This window comes from Mustelus asterias, unplaced genomic scaffold (assembly GCF_964213995.1).
Source record: "Mustelus asterias unplaced genomic scaffold, sMusAst1.hap1.1 HAP1_SCAFFOLD_35, whole genome shotgun sequence".
Taxonomy (NCBI): Eukaryota; Metazoa; Chordata; class Chondrichthyes; order Carcharhiniformes; family Triakidae; genus Mustelus; species Mustelus asterias.
Genome location: NW_027590117.1, coordinates 2,736,553 through 2,753,970, shown reverse-complemented (window position 1 = coordinate 2,753,970; position 17,418 = coordinate 2,736,553). Strand labels below are relative to the sequence as shown.

General features: G+C 44.5%; 1 non-coding gene across 1 annotated transcript; it reads right to left on the bottom strand.

The window, feature by feature from the left end:
• Window positions 1-17,319: 17,319 nt before the first annotated feature.
• trnaw-cca (transfer RNA tryptophan (anticodon CCA)) lies at window positions 17,320-17,391 on the bottom strand. Its single transcript has one exon. It is a non-coding gene; the product is annotated as a tRNA-Trp (tRNA).
• Window positions 17,392-17,418: the final 27 nt, after the last annotated feature.

Here is a 17,418-nt window from a genome sequence, read left to right as displayed (position 1 = left end):
ATTTTTCGTTACCACTAAATCATTGGCAAGATGGAAGCCAGATACTTTATCCATCATACCACGTAGTCAACACCTGACAACTGCCCTGATATTAGCATACTGTCAATAAATACTGTGATTTTATATTTTTTCAGTTCTATTTTTGGTTGATCCACTGATTCCCAGATCCTCGAAAATACAAAAGAAACCTCCAGCTGCCGCACATTGTGTTTTTCAATCTTGGAAAAACCTTTGAGTCTGTGAGTTGTGAAGATTCATGCAGCGTGAGGGATGGAGTATTACTGAATGACTGTAAGAGCAGGAAGGTTCAGATCGAGCTGGACCAAATTTTGGTGACGCCACATCACCACAAATCACGACAGTAAGGATTTGATTGCTCTGGAGTGGGTGCAGTGGCTATTTACCAGATCGTTTCCTGGGATGGAGAATTTGAGCGATGAAGAGATACTGGATTGTGCCAGGTTGTTTTATTTCAATCTGTGAAGGCTGAGTGGAGACCTGATTGAGGTGTATGCGATTTTTAGACTATGGACAGAGTGAATAGGAAGTTGCTGCTGCCCCATAGCACTGGGGACCCGGGTTTGTGTCACTGTCTGTGTGGAGTCTCCACGTTCTCCCGTATTTGCGTGGATTTTCTCTTGGTGAACAAAGAACAAAGAAAATTACTGCACAGGAACCGGCCCTTCGGCCCTCCAAGCCTGCACCGACCATGCTGCCCGACTTAACTCATCCCCCCTACCATCCCGGGGACCATATCCCTCTATTCCCATCCTATTCATGTATTTGTCAAGACGCCCCTGAAAAGTCACTGAAGTCACTGAAGTCACTGAAGTCACTGAAGTCACTGAAAAATCCACTTGCACTACCTCCCGTGGCAACAAGTTCCTGGCACCCACCACCCTGTGTGTACAAAATCTGCCTCATACATCGCCTTTAAACCTTGCCCGTCACACCTTAAACATGTGCCCCCTTGTAATTGATTCTTCCACCCTTGGAAAAAGCTTCTGACTATCCACTCTGTCGATGCCTCTCATAATCTTGTCGACTTGTAGCAGGTCGCTCCTCAAACTCCGTCGTTCCAGTGAGAACAAATCAAGTTTCTCCAATCTCTCCTCATAGCTAATACCCTCCATACCAGGCGACATCCTGCTAAATCTTTTCTGTACCCTCTCCAAAGCCTCTACATCCTTCTGGTAGTGTGGACACCAGAATTGAACACTGTATTCCAAGTGAGGCCTAACTAAGGTTCTATAAAGCTGCAACATGACTTGCCAATTTTTAAACTCAATGCCCTGGCCGATGAAGGTGAGCATGCCGTATGCCTTCTTGACTACCTTCTCCACCTGCACTGCCACTTTCAGTGACCTGTGTACCTGTGCACCCAGATACCTTTGCCTATCAATACTCTTAAGGGTTCTACCATTTACTGTGTATTTCCTATCTGTATTAGACATTCCAAAATGCATCACCTCACATTTGTCCGGATGAAACTCCATCTGCCATCTCTCTGTCCAAGTCTCCAACTGATCTATGTCCTGCTGTATCCTCTGATGGTCCTCATCAATATCCACAAATCCACCAACCTCTGTGTCGTCCACAAACTTACTAATCATACCAGTTACATTTTCCTCCAACTCATTTATATAATATTGCAGCAGCAAAGGTCCCAGCACTGATCCCCGGGGATCGCCCACTTGTCACAGCTCTCCATTCAGAAACTCGATGAAGTTCGTGAGACACGGCCTCCCTTTTACAAAACCATGTTGCCTCTCACGAATACGTCCATTCATTTCCATGTGGGAATATGTCCAATCTCGAAGAATCCTCTCCAATAATTTCACTAGCACTGATGTAAGGCTCACCGGCCTGTAATTACCTGAATTATACTGGCTACCCTTCTTAAACAAAGGAACAACATTGGTGATTCTCCAATGATCTGGGACCTCCCCTGTCGCCAGTGCGGATACAAAGATTTCTCTCAAGGCTCCAATAATTCCCTTCCTTGCCTCTCTCAATATTCTGGAGTATATCCCATCAGGCCCACTTTGTCTACCTTAATTTTTCTCAACAATACCAATACTTCCTCCTTTTTGATCTCAACATGACTGATACTGTCTGCACGTCCTTTCCCAGACTCATCATCAACCTAGTCCTTCTCTTTGGTGAAAACTGACGCAAAGTATTCATTTAATACCTCACCCATTTCCTCTACTTCCACGCAGAGATTCCCTCCCTTGTCCTTGAGTGGGCCAACCCTCTCCCTGGCTACCCTCTTGCTCTTTACGTATGTATAAACAACTTTGGGATTTTCCTTAATCCTGCTGGCCAACGCTTTTTCGTGACCACTTTTAGCCCATTGTTAATGATATTTTCTACATCCCTCATCATACAAGGAGCCCTGACTTTGGTTCCCCTCCCTTTCACCCAAATTCAAATGTACCGAATCTTTGCCTGAAACATGTCCTCCTGAAAGATCACCCATTGTTCTGTTATAGTTTTTCCTGCCAGATTTTGGCTCCATTTGACTCTGGCTCATCCCAGCTCCTCCCATTGAAGTTAGTTCTCTTCCAATTCAGATTGTTTCTTCAGATTGTTTCGTGCTAATGACAAGCTTGTGATACAATGATCACTGTTACCCAAGTGACCACCCACTGACACTTGGTTCATGTGGTCAACCTTCCTGTCAGTCTGTGAGCACAGTAAGTAGTCTCACAAAACCAGGTTAAAGTCCAACAGGTTTATTCGGTAGCACGAGCATTCGGAGCGCCTTCATCAGATAGCCCGTGCTACCAAATAAACCTGTCGGACTTTAACCTGGTGTTGTGAGACTACTTAATGTGCCTACCCAGTCCAACGCCGGCAACTCCACGTCAGTCTGTGAGAGAATGTAATTAATTCTGTATCTGTCATCCATGATCTGCATACAGATTTGCTCCTCTATCTCTTTCTCACCACACCTCTCTTTTTTCCTTCTCTATCACTCCTGTTCACATTGTATTGAATAGTAATTGCCCGGTGTTCTCCATTTCTGAACCGCATTTTCATCATTGCCATTCTCATGTATTCCTGTGTGGAGTTTTGTGCTTCTAACTCACCAACCGTATTCACCACCCTCTGTGTGATTACACGCATGCTTTCTAAACCTGTCCTTGTATTCCTCTTAGATTCCATCTTCATCCACTCCGATCTTATATGGTCCTATTTCCTTCTCTGGATATTCCTCCTTTCTAATTCGAAATACTGTTGCCCATCCCCCTGCCAGTTTAATTCAAACCCTCCTCATCCACACAAGTGACCCTCCCCATGAGGACAGAGGCATTGAGTACAGAATCATGCACGTTTCGCTGAGCCTTTAGAAAGCTCTGATTGGACCACAGCTGGAGTATTGAGTCCAGTTCTGCTCAGCATCCTTGAGGAAACGTGTGAGGATCATTCAGCGGGTGCAGAGGAGATTTGCCAGAATGGTTTCAGCAATGAGGGCTTTTAACCACAAGGTTGGGTTGGAGAAGCTGGGGTTGACCTTTTTGGAGCACAGCAGATTGACGGGGAGATCTGATAGAGGTGGACAGGATTGTGGCATGTGTGGATCAGGTCGACAAAGAAAAGCTGTTCCCATTCTCTGATAGTACAAGGACGAGGGGGCACAAGTTGACGGTTTTGGGAAGACACAGAGAAGGCACGTGTGGAAATACTTTTCATGCAGTGAGTAACAACCTGGAAGTTGGTGCCTCTGAGTGTAGAAGCAGAGACGTTGAAAATTTTCAAAGAGGAATTGCGATTGACATTTGAGGGAAGTAAGCGTACAGGGCTATGGGGATAGTGCAGGGGAATGGGACTGACTGGATTGTTGCACGGATAGCCACCATGGACTGAATGTGTTTCCTGAGATACCACAATCAGTCAGAGGTGGAGAGACAGACATTGTTTCCATGTCACTCCAACTCAGGACCACTGACAGGTAGATACATAAATCTCCGTCCAAATTTTCACCCACGATCAGGTTGTCAGTGTGTCAGTCCTGCAATGTTGCAGCATTAGCTGCAATTAAATTAAATACCAAATAAGACTGAATAATAGTATAACCCGAGACACAAATGTGATTATTAAAATAAGAATACATATAAATTTGATGAGTACAGCCAGAGATACAGATTACATACCCAACCTAATGCCTCATACAGTGTATGGCAGATATTATATTCTAACAGTGAAAACTAAGCTCAACATTCAAGTATAAAGTTCTTGCAACCAGAGTGAATCATGAAAGCATCAATTTGATTAATAAAAATTGAATAACACTTTCTTTCACTTTGCAACGATTGTGAGATGAAAAGATACATGGTCCTTCCCAATTGTGTTCAAATAGAAAGTGATTTAATACTAGGCCAAATTCTCAATCATTTCATTAAAACCCACATTAGTGGTTTGTTTCTGTCCTGAAATTTCAATATGGAATGAACTCAGATTGTTAAACAGTCCCAGAGCCTGAGGTTCTGTAATGTATACCACACTGTTCGAGTAGCAGAACTGACAGATCAAGAACCATTCTCGAGCACATGTCCATTACCAGACACTGACAGATACAGACTGTTACTGAACTCATTGACAGCAACTGAACTCATCCTCAATGACACTAATCAATCTGAAACACAGATATGGAACCACTCACAAAGTCAGAAATCATCACAAATCCACATATACTGATGAATGTGCCCACACACTACACACTCCATATTAAAGAATGAGAGTTACAGACCCACATTTTCATACAGGTTTTCCACATTCCCAGGGAGGATCACTGAACTATAATAAAATAATGCCATACTCATACCCAGCATCAGATCCTGGCAGACACAGAATGAATTCCACATTCACATAGAGCACCAGAATCTGGTATGTGTATTCAACATAGTCAAGCACACAGAGACACACTTCTTACACCACTGAAAGAGGATTTTTGGCCTGTCAAGTCCTGGCTGTCCAAGCGAGTAACACACCTAGTGCCACTCTCCCCACATCTCTGCACATTCTTCCATTTCAGGCAATGATCCGATTCTTTCTTGAATGCCTCGATTTGAAGCAACCTCTCGCAAACTGTTTGGACCCACATCTCAGATCATAATCACTCGCTGAATCAAAACGTTTCCCATCATGTATCCATTCCTTCTTTTCCCAATTCCCTTAAATCTGTTCTCTCTGCTTCTCAATCCTTCCAGCAATGGGAACAGTTTTTCTCTGTCTACCCTGTCCAGACTCCTCGTGATTCTGAATACTGTTATCAAATCTCCTCTCAATCTCGTCTGCTCCAAGGAAAGTGGTCCAAACTTCCCCAGTTTATCTCAATAACTAAAGTTTCACATCCTTTTCAATGTGATTCACTTACACATGCTTGAGGCTACGTATATTTATATACAAGGTCCGAACAATTCATCCCAATCCCACACACAGCACCACCGACTGACAGAATTAATCCTACTCTCACAAACAGCGCTGAAGATAAACAGATAGAGAATTGGTGTCAAAGATGCTCAGATTTTGAGAATGATTCCCACATTCCCATTCATTGCGATTAGCTGACGGATACATGTTGAATTCCAATATCAAATTGAGCAGAGAGCACACTCGGTGCCCCAGACTGAAAGGGGGTTTTAGTTCAGATAGGCAGCATGGTCGGTGCAGGCTTGGAGGGCCGAAGGGCCTGTTCCGATGCTGTAATTTTATTTGTTCTCTGATAGCCAAAGAATACACACTGATTTGCACTGCCAGAGACTGACAATTAGAGGATGGTTCCCACAGAGAGTTGCAGAGATTGATAGGTAAAGAATAAACCCAGCCCCCTCATGGAGTGGCCGAGAATGACAGTTAAAACATTAATCCCAAACTGGCATACCATTCCAGGGAGAGAATGAATCCCGCACTCACTCTCAGCCCCCACTAACTTGCAAACACACAATGAGTCTCCAACACAACCAGAGGCAGAATGACTCCATCAGCCACATAGTGCCCGATACTGTTAGATACAGAATGATCGTCACCTTCACACACTAACAGAGAGTGAGTAAATCCCACACTCTCACGATATCAGCGAGTAGTAAATCCCACACACACACTGTACCAAAGTGTCAGGGACCCAGGTTCAATTCCACCTTCGGTGATTGTGTGGTGTTTCCACGTCCTCCCCTTGTTTGCATTTCGGTGGATTGACCATGCTAAATTGCCCCTTGGTGTCCCAACTATATTGGTTAGCGGTATTAGCAGGATAAATATGTGGGGTTACCAGGATAGGTTCTGGGTGAGATGCTGTGTCAGAGAATCGGTGCAGACTCGATGGGCCAAATGGCCTCCATCTGCATGGTAAGGATTGTCTGACAGTTAAGGCTGAAATAGACAAACTTTGGTTTCTCAGAGAATCAAGGAATAAAATGGAGGTGAAAGCGAAGATCTGAAACTCTACAAGCAGTTGGTACGCCCACATCCGGAGTCTGCACCCACAGTTTGGAATCCACACTTTCAAAGAAAAATACAGCTAATGGAGAGAGTGCGAAGATGTGTTACCAGAAAAATGGAAGGCATGCAGGACTACTTTATGAGGGATTTAAGAGTTATTGGATTGCAATCTTTAGAGAAGGCTGATTCATGGTTCAGTTCAAGTTTATAAATTGATATATTTTAATTTGACATGGAAGTATTCTATGAAAGGTCTGACACTGGGAAGTTCTGAAGAACAAAGGGACCTTCGCGTGTTTGTCCATAGATCTCTGCAGGCGGAAAGGCAGGTTAAGAGGATGGTGGAAAAGGCATATGGCACACTCGCCTTTATCAATCGGGGTATAGATTGAAATACAGAGGGGTCAGGATGGAGTTGTATAGAGCTTTGGTGAGGCCACAGCTAGAATACTGTGTGCAGTTCTGGTCGCCACATTATAGGAAGGACGTGAACGCACTGCAGGATGTGCACAGGAGATTTACCAGGATGCTGCCTGGGGCGGAACATTTAATTCATGAAGACATCTTGGATAGACTTGGCTTGTTTTCGTTGGAGCCTAGAAGACTGAGAGCGACTTGATTGATGTGATCAAGATTATGAGGGGCATGGACAGGGTGAATAAGAAGCAGCTAGCCCCCTTAGTTGAAGGGTCAGCTACGAGGGGACAAAAGTTAAAAGTGGGTGGTGCGACGTTTAGGGGGGATTTGAGGAAAAAGGATTTTACTCAGAGGAGGTGACGGTCAGGAATGTGCTGCCTGGGAAAGTGGTAGAGGACGGGTGCCTCATATCCTTTAGAAGATACTTGGATGAGTATTTGGCACACCATAACATTCAATGCTATGGGCCGAGTCCTGGCAAGCGGTATTAGGTGTGCAGGCCAGGGCCTCTTCTACACTGTCGTATTCTGTGATTCTATGATACATGGCCTTACTACACAAGCTTGAAAAGTTAATTATCCATAGATAAAGTATTTTGTGTGGGCGTCAGTCTAAACTACAGAAAATTGATTCACAGTTAATAGTCACAGTTTTTTTCCCCGCATAGAATTGTTGATATGCTTTTCCTGATTTTTTGTGAATGCTGAAAAGTGTCGTGACTTTTAGAACACTTGTCAGAAACATAGAGTGTTTTCTATCTATGTATTGTCTGATGTTGTTGTTGCTGTTCTTGTTTTTAATACTGTCACTGTGTTTTTCACTGTCTGGTAAAAAATAAACAAAATAACTCTTGCTCGAATTGAATGGTGGAACAGAGTCAATGTGCCATGAGGTCAGTGTCTGTTCTTAATTGCTGTGTTCTTGTTACTGGAAGAGAAGGATCCATGGATACTGAGGGAAATAAGGGTGGAAATTGCAGAGGCAATGGGTAATTTTTTTCTCACCCAGCTCGTTATATGAATGGTGCCGGAGGACTGAAGAACTGCAAATGGAAAACACACCACTTCAGAAAAGGTTGTAAGAATCAATCCAATCAGTTCAACATCAGGAAAAGCCCTACGTAATTACGAAAGGTGAATCATATTTAATGAAATTGCTCGATATTTTCATGAGGGCAATGGAAAAGGCGAGGGTTCAAATCCCATTCCTGACATTGTTTGGGAGAGGCAGTGGCATCGTGGACAAGTAATCCAGAGATCCTGGGTAATGGGGACTTGGGTTCAAAAGGGCAGTTGGTGAAATTTTAATTCAAGACAAATCTGGAATTAATTCTCGATTTGTCATAAAACCCCATGTGGTTTACTAATGCCCTTTAGGGAAGGAAATCTGCTGGGCAGGAGGAGTGTATTTGAATCAGCAAGTCCAGAGGTAACAAAAGCATGGATGAGGGTTTCATGTACAGGTGAGTTCAGGCATTATCAACAACGTGTGAAGTTACACAGCTGGAAATAGGTGATGTTTGTGCTGAAACAGATATGTGGTCAGAATCTAAATTCCGAGTGTGATGATGTGCCAGGGACCAGGGAGAGAGATGGAATCATTGACTGGGAATGGAATTTGTGGTGGGAGCTTTGGTCTTCCAGATATTTAATGGGGAATTCTCCGCTTATCTAGTACAGGATGTCGGATAAACAGTCTAATAATTTATTAAGAGGGATTGGTTCTGAGTGGTAATGGTGAGCATGAACTGGGTGTTGTCGGCATACATGTGAAAACGAGCACTGTTCTTCAGAAAGTGTCACTGAGGGGTAAGGTGTAGAAAAAAGAGGGAGCCAAGGATAGATCCTTGGGGGATTCGGAAGGTAACAACACAGGAGGGAAAAGATAAACCATTGCTGGTGATATTGTGCTTCTGACGAGAAAGATAAGAATAGGACGAGGCGAGTGCAGTCTTACCCAGCTGGGCAACCCTCGTCATCCCTCTCCACCTGTCCACACCTTTGACATGGTTGGCTGCACCATCATGCTCCAATATATTTCCACTGTCAGGTCACTGTTCACAGCAGATGAAGATGTTAATGTACCTGACAACCTGAGGAAACGAATGAAGAAGGAACGGCTGTGCCTCAGTGAGCGAGTGTAGAGAAGGGTGGAGTTCAGAATCATCATCATCTCGGGTGAGATCAGGCCATTCTGCCCAGTCTGAAACACCCAGACTGACTGTAAGAGAGAGAGAGGCTGTAATTAGAACCAAACAGTGAGAGAGATCCATTCAGAGAAACCAAGTTTCACCCCCAAAGCACAGGACAGGAATATCCCAGTTTGTCTCCTTGGCCTCTGCAATGTGAAATGCTCTAACCCGGTGTGGCACTGAGACCCACACACATAGCACAGGAAGATCCCAGTCTCTGTGCTGATTGGTCTGACTCTACGAGGTTTGCAGCGCCGCCACTGCCTAGACTGGGCAACTGCAGCGTGACATGTTTACACAGGAAGCTGCCATTGGAAACACTCAGCTGCGGTTTTGCAGCCAGGCGGAACGGGATCTCCGCTGCCAAAACCCTTCGCGCATCTGGAGTTCCACTGCTGACTCAGGATCCAGACATTGTCGCCAGGTGCCTGATGGGCCCAGAGTAATCCCGTCCTCTGTCCAATCACAGAAGCCGACCTGTCACCGACAGCGAACGAAACCAATCAGAAATTGAGACATTCTTGTAAACGCTTTTGCGCTGATTGATCCTGATCATCCAATCGGTGAGCTCAGTCTGTCTGAAATGTGCGCGAACAATGGAAATGACGCTTCATAACGGCCGGGAGCAGAGCGACCTGCTCCGCTCAACACCCGCCCACAGTACGATTGACATCGATTTGAGCCAATTGAAGAACGCCGCTGTAACACACAAACCAATCGGATTGCGGCGCTGTTGTTCGACTCCAGCAGCGTCTCTCCCAAACCAGCGTCATGCGTCATACCGGGATCTGCATGTTGCGATCTGTGGCCGAAGCCTCTGAGAAATCAGATAGCTGGAGACGGGTAAATAATTCTTAAAGCGGAACCGTTATGAGAATTACCATTGGACAACCATAATTCTCTTTTGGCTGTAAAAGCAACAACAGGATTGGTGAAAGTCAGAGCGTGAGCGAAGTCGAACTTGGGGGAAAGAAGAGAGGAAATAAATGGAGGAAACGCGATAGAAATGGAAGAGGAGGAAAGCATGATCGAGGCAGTGAGGTTTAGAGAAGGAATTCTGGAGCTGAGTCCCAAAAAACTGGAAGCACGGCCATCACTGATGGAGTGAATCGAATCAGGGATGCTCAGAAGGCCAAAACTGGAGGAGTTCAGATATCTCAGTGGGGTGTTGGGCTGGAAATGAGAAAAAGGTTGAAAGAACTGAGGCAATTGAGGGACTTGGAAACACGGGTAAGAATTTTAAAATGCAGGCATTGCTTAACCACGAGTCAGCGTTTGTCAGTGAGCACAGAGTGAATGGGTTAACGGTATTTAGAGTGAAATCTAATCTGTGAAATGGATAGTCAAACGGAGGAGATAGTCATCCACTTCAGCAAGCAGAGTGGAGGACATGCCTCCGTCTACATCAACTGTGATGAAGTGGAAATGGTCGAGTGCTTCAAATTTCTAGGTGTTCAGGTCAGCAACAACCTGTCCTGCTCACTACATGCTGATGCTATTGCTCAGAAAGCCCACCAACACCTCTACTTTATCAGAATTCTTCGGAAATTTCGCATGTCCGCTGCGACTCTCACCAGTTTTTACCTATGCACCATAGAAAACACCCTTTCTCGATGCATCTCAGCTTGCTATGGCTTCTGCTCTGACGAAGATCACAAAAAACAACGAAGGGTTGCGAACGTAGGCCAGTGCATCACGTAAAATAGCCTCCCATCCATTAATTCCATCCACAGTTCCTCAGCAAAGCGGCCAGCATCACCACACACACCGACATACAATCTTCCACGTTTTTCATTTCGGAAAAAGGTACTAACTAAACTTACCAGCTGACTTCACAGCAACATGGGATTTAGAGTTGAATTTGCCTACTTCTGATCCTTCGAGCCTGCTGTTCCATTGCGGCAGATCATGACAGACCTCTCCCTGGGCTCAAGAATAGCGTTTTCCCTGCTGTCATCGGGCTTTTGAGTGGACAGACCGTTTATTAGCTTGATCTTTCCCTGTACCCTAGCTATGACTGTAACAGTATATTCTGCACCCTCCCCTTTCCTTCTCCCCTATGTACTCTATGAATTGTATACTTTATCTGTATAGCGTGCAAGAAACAATACTTTTCACTGTATCTCAATACATGAGACAATAATCAATCAAATCAAATCAAATGGTCAAAACTCACCGAGTTCAACGGAAACAGACAGGGAATAAAGAGCAGAGAACGGGATATAAATTATAAATTAGGAACTGAGTGACACCAAGCTTCAGTGTGAGCCTGTAGACTTCAGGTGGGGAGGATAGAGTTCAGTAGTTATTAGTTGCAGAGAGAGAACAAGGAAAGATTGCTATGCATTCCAACAGAGTGAGGAGATAGGGGAGGCAAACTGTCAGACTGTGTATTGGGGCTGTAGGAGGGACAAGAGAGGGATAGGCCATAGGATTCCGAGGGTGTTTGACAGGGTCGATGCAGAGAGTTTGTTTCTCCATATGGAAGAGTCGAGGACCAGATGGCATAATCTCACATAAAGGCGCTGCCCAGTTAAAAAATAGGCATTTAGCAATTTCTTCTCTCAGACATTTGCGAACCTGTTGAATTTTTACCACAGGAAGCTGTAGAGGCTGGGTCAGTAAGCATGCTTAAAGCTGAGGTAGACAGATATTTTGATCATATCGGATCTATCATGATCTCACGAAGGTGGAGCAGATTCGGCGGGCTGAACAGTCATCTGTTCCCAAGTCTTCTGGTTTTATGAAATCATTTTTTCTTCATTTATTGGCTGATCTGCCGATTCTGGAAAAATAGAATCTGTCACGAGGGCCGCAAATGAAGCTGGCGTCTGCTTTGAAGCTTCTGAAACCACATGTTTTCATGGTGGCAAACTCCTGCCCAAAGCTGGTGTCCTGATTTGAATCGATCATCAGCTCGAATTTCTCCTGCGGTTAGGAATACGAAAACATGGAATAGTGCTGAACTCCTCACCATCCAAATCCGACTCGAAATTTCATTCGTGAATTCCAAAGCAAATCATTGGTTCGCCCTCAATAGGGAACGTCTTACTGACAAGGATGAGATTCAAGGAGACTCGTGCAGAGCACAATGGACCAGTAGTCCATTGTCTTAACCACTCAGCCACCTTATCAGGAAATGCTTTACCAAAACAGCTGTTAACACCCTTCAAAAATCTGAAAGAAGGTTGGCTTTCACACAGGTCCTGACTCCGCAGCCAGATGTGAAATGTTGGAAATGTAGTTTCTGTCAGTAAATTCCATTTCCATCACAGCAGCTCTGGGGTTGTTATGAATGAACTGATGTGAAACACTTCAACATCACATCCAACTTGTTTCCACACATTGCAAATAAAACACCGCGGAAAGACTGAAAGATACAATCGTTTGATGTAAAGGCAATTAATTTTGAATATAACCAATAATTTGGTGGTCGGCTTACTCTTGAGCCAGTGCAATCCATGTAATGTATGGACATACAGTTTGCTGTTCGGGAAGGAATTCCAGGACTGCGAGCCAGCCACAGAAACGGGAGATATTTCCTGGTCAGGGTGGGCTTGAAGTAGAACTTGCAGATGGCCGTTGTTTTACTCCATCTGCTGCCCTTGGGCATCCAAGTGAAAGAGTTCGTAGGTTGGATGGTGTCTCGTCAAGGGTAAAAACAGATAATCTCAGGAAAGGGATTTGAACGCACGCCTCCAGAGAAAACTGCGACCTGATTACAGCGCCTTAGACCAGTCGACCACCGTGACACACTTGGTAATGCATATACACTCTCCACACAACCTGTTTTGAATTCCATTTTCATCTTTGTTTTCCTGTTGTTCCCACCAAAATGAATCACTTCATTCTTCAAATGCCACATGTTCTCCCATTCCACCAACTTCCCCACACACTCTGACATACAATCTTCCACGAGTTCTACTGGAATTTCTGTAGCTCTTTTCACAACCAGAGGACCTCACAAACCATTTTACTGACAGTAAGGTATTTTGAAATGTCGTCACTGTCCAATTGCTGAACTTTTGAACTGTTTGTTCAACAATGTCAGAAATTCCCATATGGGAAATGGGATGTGAAATAAATGCTGGAGGTGTGGCTCTAAGGTGCAACGGCTGGCATGTTGAACTTCGAATTGTTGTCTGATAAGAGATTCAAAGGCTGTGTGTTCGAATCCCAGCAGGTCTTCCTTTACACAAAGTTTGAAAAAGTAGGAACAGGTTTTTCAATGTTCTCTGAAAAGTGAACTGCCGGCCCGAGCTTCATTCTGTTAAAGGCAACTCCAATCACTCCCCACTTTCCCATCAGAGCAACTTCACAGAAATAAATTCATGACAATCTCAGAACAACCATTCAGCAGAAAATTCAAATCGTTCCAAAATGTTGTCTGCTCACTCCTCGGGCAGATTGCAAACTGGACATTTACATCAGCGGGTACCTGCTCAATAGATTTTCCAGAATCTTTGTGACAGACAGCTCGAAAGAAGGATGATGTGAATCTACACCACTGAACGTAAAGACCAACACGTTTATCACAGATGAAAGGAGCAGCTCCTGTTGTAGCTTTAGATCAGACAGTGGAGGATTATCGTCGGCGCTCTGTCAGACAGCATGTTCCTTCAGAAAGCTTTCCAACTGGACACATGGAATGGGCGGCTGTGCGAAGACGAGTGGTTCAGAGCGAGATTCTTCATTGACCAGACTGGAGGAAATGAAACATTTTGATGAAATATATCTCAGACACAATGTACCAGAAAATGGCAGAAAGGGAATAAATCTAACATTCACCTATAGCTCCACTGAAAATGTATCCTCACTCAAGACTCGCTCACTCACTCAAGATCAGAATGTCTCTGACACTCTCACACAGTACTAATGACTAACAGAGACAGAGACTTGAAAATCGAGCTGGAGAGGAATTTGGCCACACAGTCACAGGAGGTGAAGTTTGGACACAGCGTTTGATATGCTTGAGGAGTGAATAGTAGAGCACCATTCAATATACCCATCTTTCTAATCCTATGAGAAAGACGAGTTGGCAATTTCAGCAATTATTTGAAAAAACAAGTTCCATCAGCGAATGCAGACAGGCAGGAGGAGATACCTGTAACTCAATGCTCAGACAATGTTTGAAAGGACCTGTGTGTTCCGATGGTCAGTCAGTGTTCTGTGTGAAGCTGGGAGGGGTTTGATTTTTCCTATTAATCTGCAATCCTTCAGTTAGTTCTTTGTGGAGCTGTTTCTGTGTGTGTTTCTGAATCAGGGATGTTGGAAATGATCTTTAGTTTTCTGAATGTTACCGACCAAGTCCTATCTGCTTCTCAGAAGGAACGCTCAGTGAGCTGAGGCTATGTTTCTGAGTTAACAACCACTCAAGCTTTCCCTGCAGCCTAGAACTCAATGACTGAAGAGAAACTGTGTCTTTCAAATGAAGAGGGTGCAGGTTGAACAATGTCCTGTCCTTCCTTTGGTAATCTCCAGAGTAAGTTGCTGGGTGACAGGTGCAGTATTGCAGTGAGGAAAATGGAAAAGAGAATTGGGGCAATGTCACAATCTTGTTTGGTTGCAGACTTCACTGAACGGGGTTTGTGTTGTTTCACTTGGTGAGCGTCACTGACTGCATGTGATTGTGGAGTAGGCAGAGGATGGTAACACATGTCAGTGAGCAGACAAGTCTGAGGATAATGGCGAGAGAGTCATGCAGTACAGAAGAGGCGCCTCAGCTCATCAAATCTGCACCGACAATCCTACATGAAACCTGCACCAATCCTACCCTCCAGCACTGGGCCCATGGTCCTGAACGTTATGACATTTCAAGTGTTCATCCACATGCTTTGTAAACTTAGTGACATTTTCCCGCCTCTACTACCTTCCCAGGGATTGCAATCCAAGACTCTCACCAAGCATTGGATGAAAAAAAATGTTTCCCTCAAATCCCTTCTAAACTTCCTGCCCCTCACCTTAAAATGCTGCCCCTTGTTATCAATCCTGAAACTGAGAAGAACATCTGCTTCCTATCCAAAATCTCCAGAACCTTCATAATCTTATACACCTCAATCAAGTCTCCCCTCAGCCTTCTCTGCTCTCAAGAAAACAACCCGAGCCTATGAAATCTCCCTTCCAGTTAACATCCGGGTGAATTGCATTAGTCCCCTCTCCAGTACAATCCTATCCTTCCTATCGTGATTAGACCAGAACTGCAATCAGTACTTAAACTGTGGCCTCACCAATGTTTTGTGCCGCTCCAACATTGCCTTGCTGCTCTTATAATCATACACTCATGCTCCATTCCTGACGCTCCACGATTCTTCACGACTCACAGGGTAAAAGGCTTTTTCGACGTCGAAAAGTATTACGTACGTTGCTGGAGCTTTCCCTTGTATTTTCGGGGATCTGGGAATCTGTGGATCACCTTACAATGGAATGAAAAATAATATTGCCATGATATTGGCGGCACGGTAGCACAGTGGTTAGCACTGCTGCTTCACAGCGCCAGGGTCCCGGGTTCGATTCCCGGCTCAAGTCACTGTTTGCGTGGAATTTGCACATTCTTCTCGTGTCTGCGTGGGTGTGCTCCGGTTTCCTCCCACAGTCCAAAGATGTGCGGGTTAGGTTGATTGGCCAGGTTAAAAATTGTCCCTTAGATTCCTGGGATGCGTAGGTTCGAGGAATTAGCGGGTAAATATGTGGGGGTAGGGCGTGGGTGGGATTGTGGTCGGTGCAGACTCGATGGGCCGAATGGTCTCCTTCTGCACTGGAGGATTTCTATTATTTATTCACATGATGATCACGTCAGCTGAGGCGCACGTGAGCTGACCGCATGGCCTGACTGTGGTATTTCTTACGATGATATCAGAAGTTTCCATGTTCGAGTCTTGCCGCGGCCGCTTTAAAGCGAAATCTGGTGGAACTTCCTGGGAACCGAGTTTTTTCGCGTCATATGAAGTCCACTTTTTTATTCAAACATTGCAGGTCTGTTTCTCACAATACATTTCCTTGTTATTTTGTCAATAAAATTCCCACTCATGCTAATAATTTTACCTCCGAACAATTCCACAATATCTGTTTGTTCTGGATAAATTATTGATGTTCTCAACGAGAATAAAATGCTTTGTTTCGATCGGTTTCATTAAATTCTGTGGAGGGAATTCTCATCTCCTCGGAAGAGGTTTAATCATTATCTAAATGAACTGTTTTTGTTTACAGGGATGAAAGGTTATGTCGCTGGGCTGGTAATCCAGAAACCCGCACTAATCTTTGGGGACACGGAGTAAATCCCAACGCGGCAGCTGGTGAAATTTAAATTCATTGATTTAATACATAGAAACATGGATAGAAAACAGCAACAGGAGAGGCCATTCAGCCAATCGAAGTCTGGAATTGAAAGCAAGTCTCTGCAATGGTGGCCTTGTAATTTCCGTCGATTGTTTTCCACAGACAACATATAGAACAACTGAAAACATGTCACACAACAGGAAACACCTTTACAGAACAGAGAAAACTTCTGCTCAAGACGGATCATATATACACAACCGGGAACACATATTTACACAACAGGGAAGAATTTGACACAAACACAGTGAAGATCTGTCAACGGCAGATCCCGTTCCACAAAAGAGAGAAGAGTTACATGTCATTGTCCAGCCAGGGTGAGCTTCCCAACACGGGGGTCTTGTTTGAAATAAAAATGCAATGAACAGCTTCCTCTCTCCCGCGCACCAGGAATTGGCAGGAACCGGAAAACATTCCGGAGCAGAGTAGCATAGCGGAAGCCTGCTGGGCCTATAACCCAGAGGTCGCTGGATTGAAACCATTCTCTTGCTGTCATATTCTCACTCACTCACGTCAAATGAAACATTTGGCTGCTGCCCAATTTTCTCAACCACCTGGTCGAAAACAGATTGTGATAACTGAAGTTACCAGTCTCGTTATCCTTACTCTTTGCCTCAGTTGGCTGGACAGCTTTTTCAGCTACAAGCTCGGGATCAATTCTTGTATCGATTGAGATTGTTCATGGAGGCCCCGGCTTCTCAGCCTTGCTCCTCGCCTGATGTGCGACTCCTTCGGTTAAATCACCACCAGTTATCTATCCCCTTTGATGACCCCGAGAAACACTTGGGACTGTGAACCTTGCTTTTACTTTACAAGCAATGCACGAATCACATCCCTGACACATTGTTCAAATATAAAAGTACTGAGCATGCGAACCGGAAGCATTCATAAAATGTAACTCCTTCCATAGTTTCGAGATCTGTCACTCCCCATGAGCCTGACGTGATTTGAACACGCAGCCTTCTGACCTGGAGTCAGACGCGCTACCGTTGCGCCACAAGCTCACAGCTTTTACTGCTCTTTTACATCTG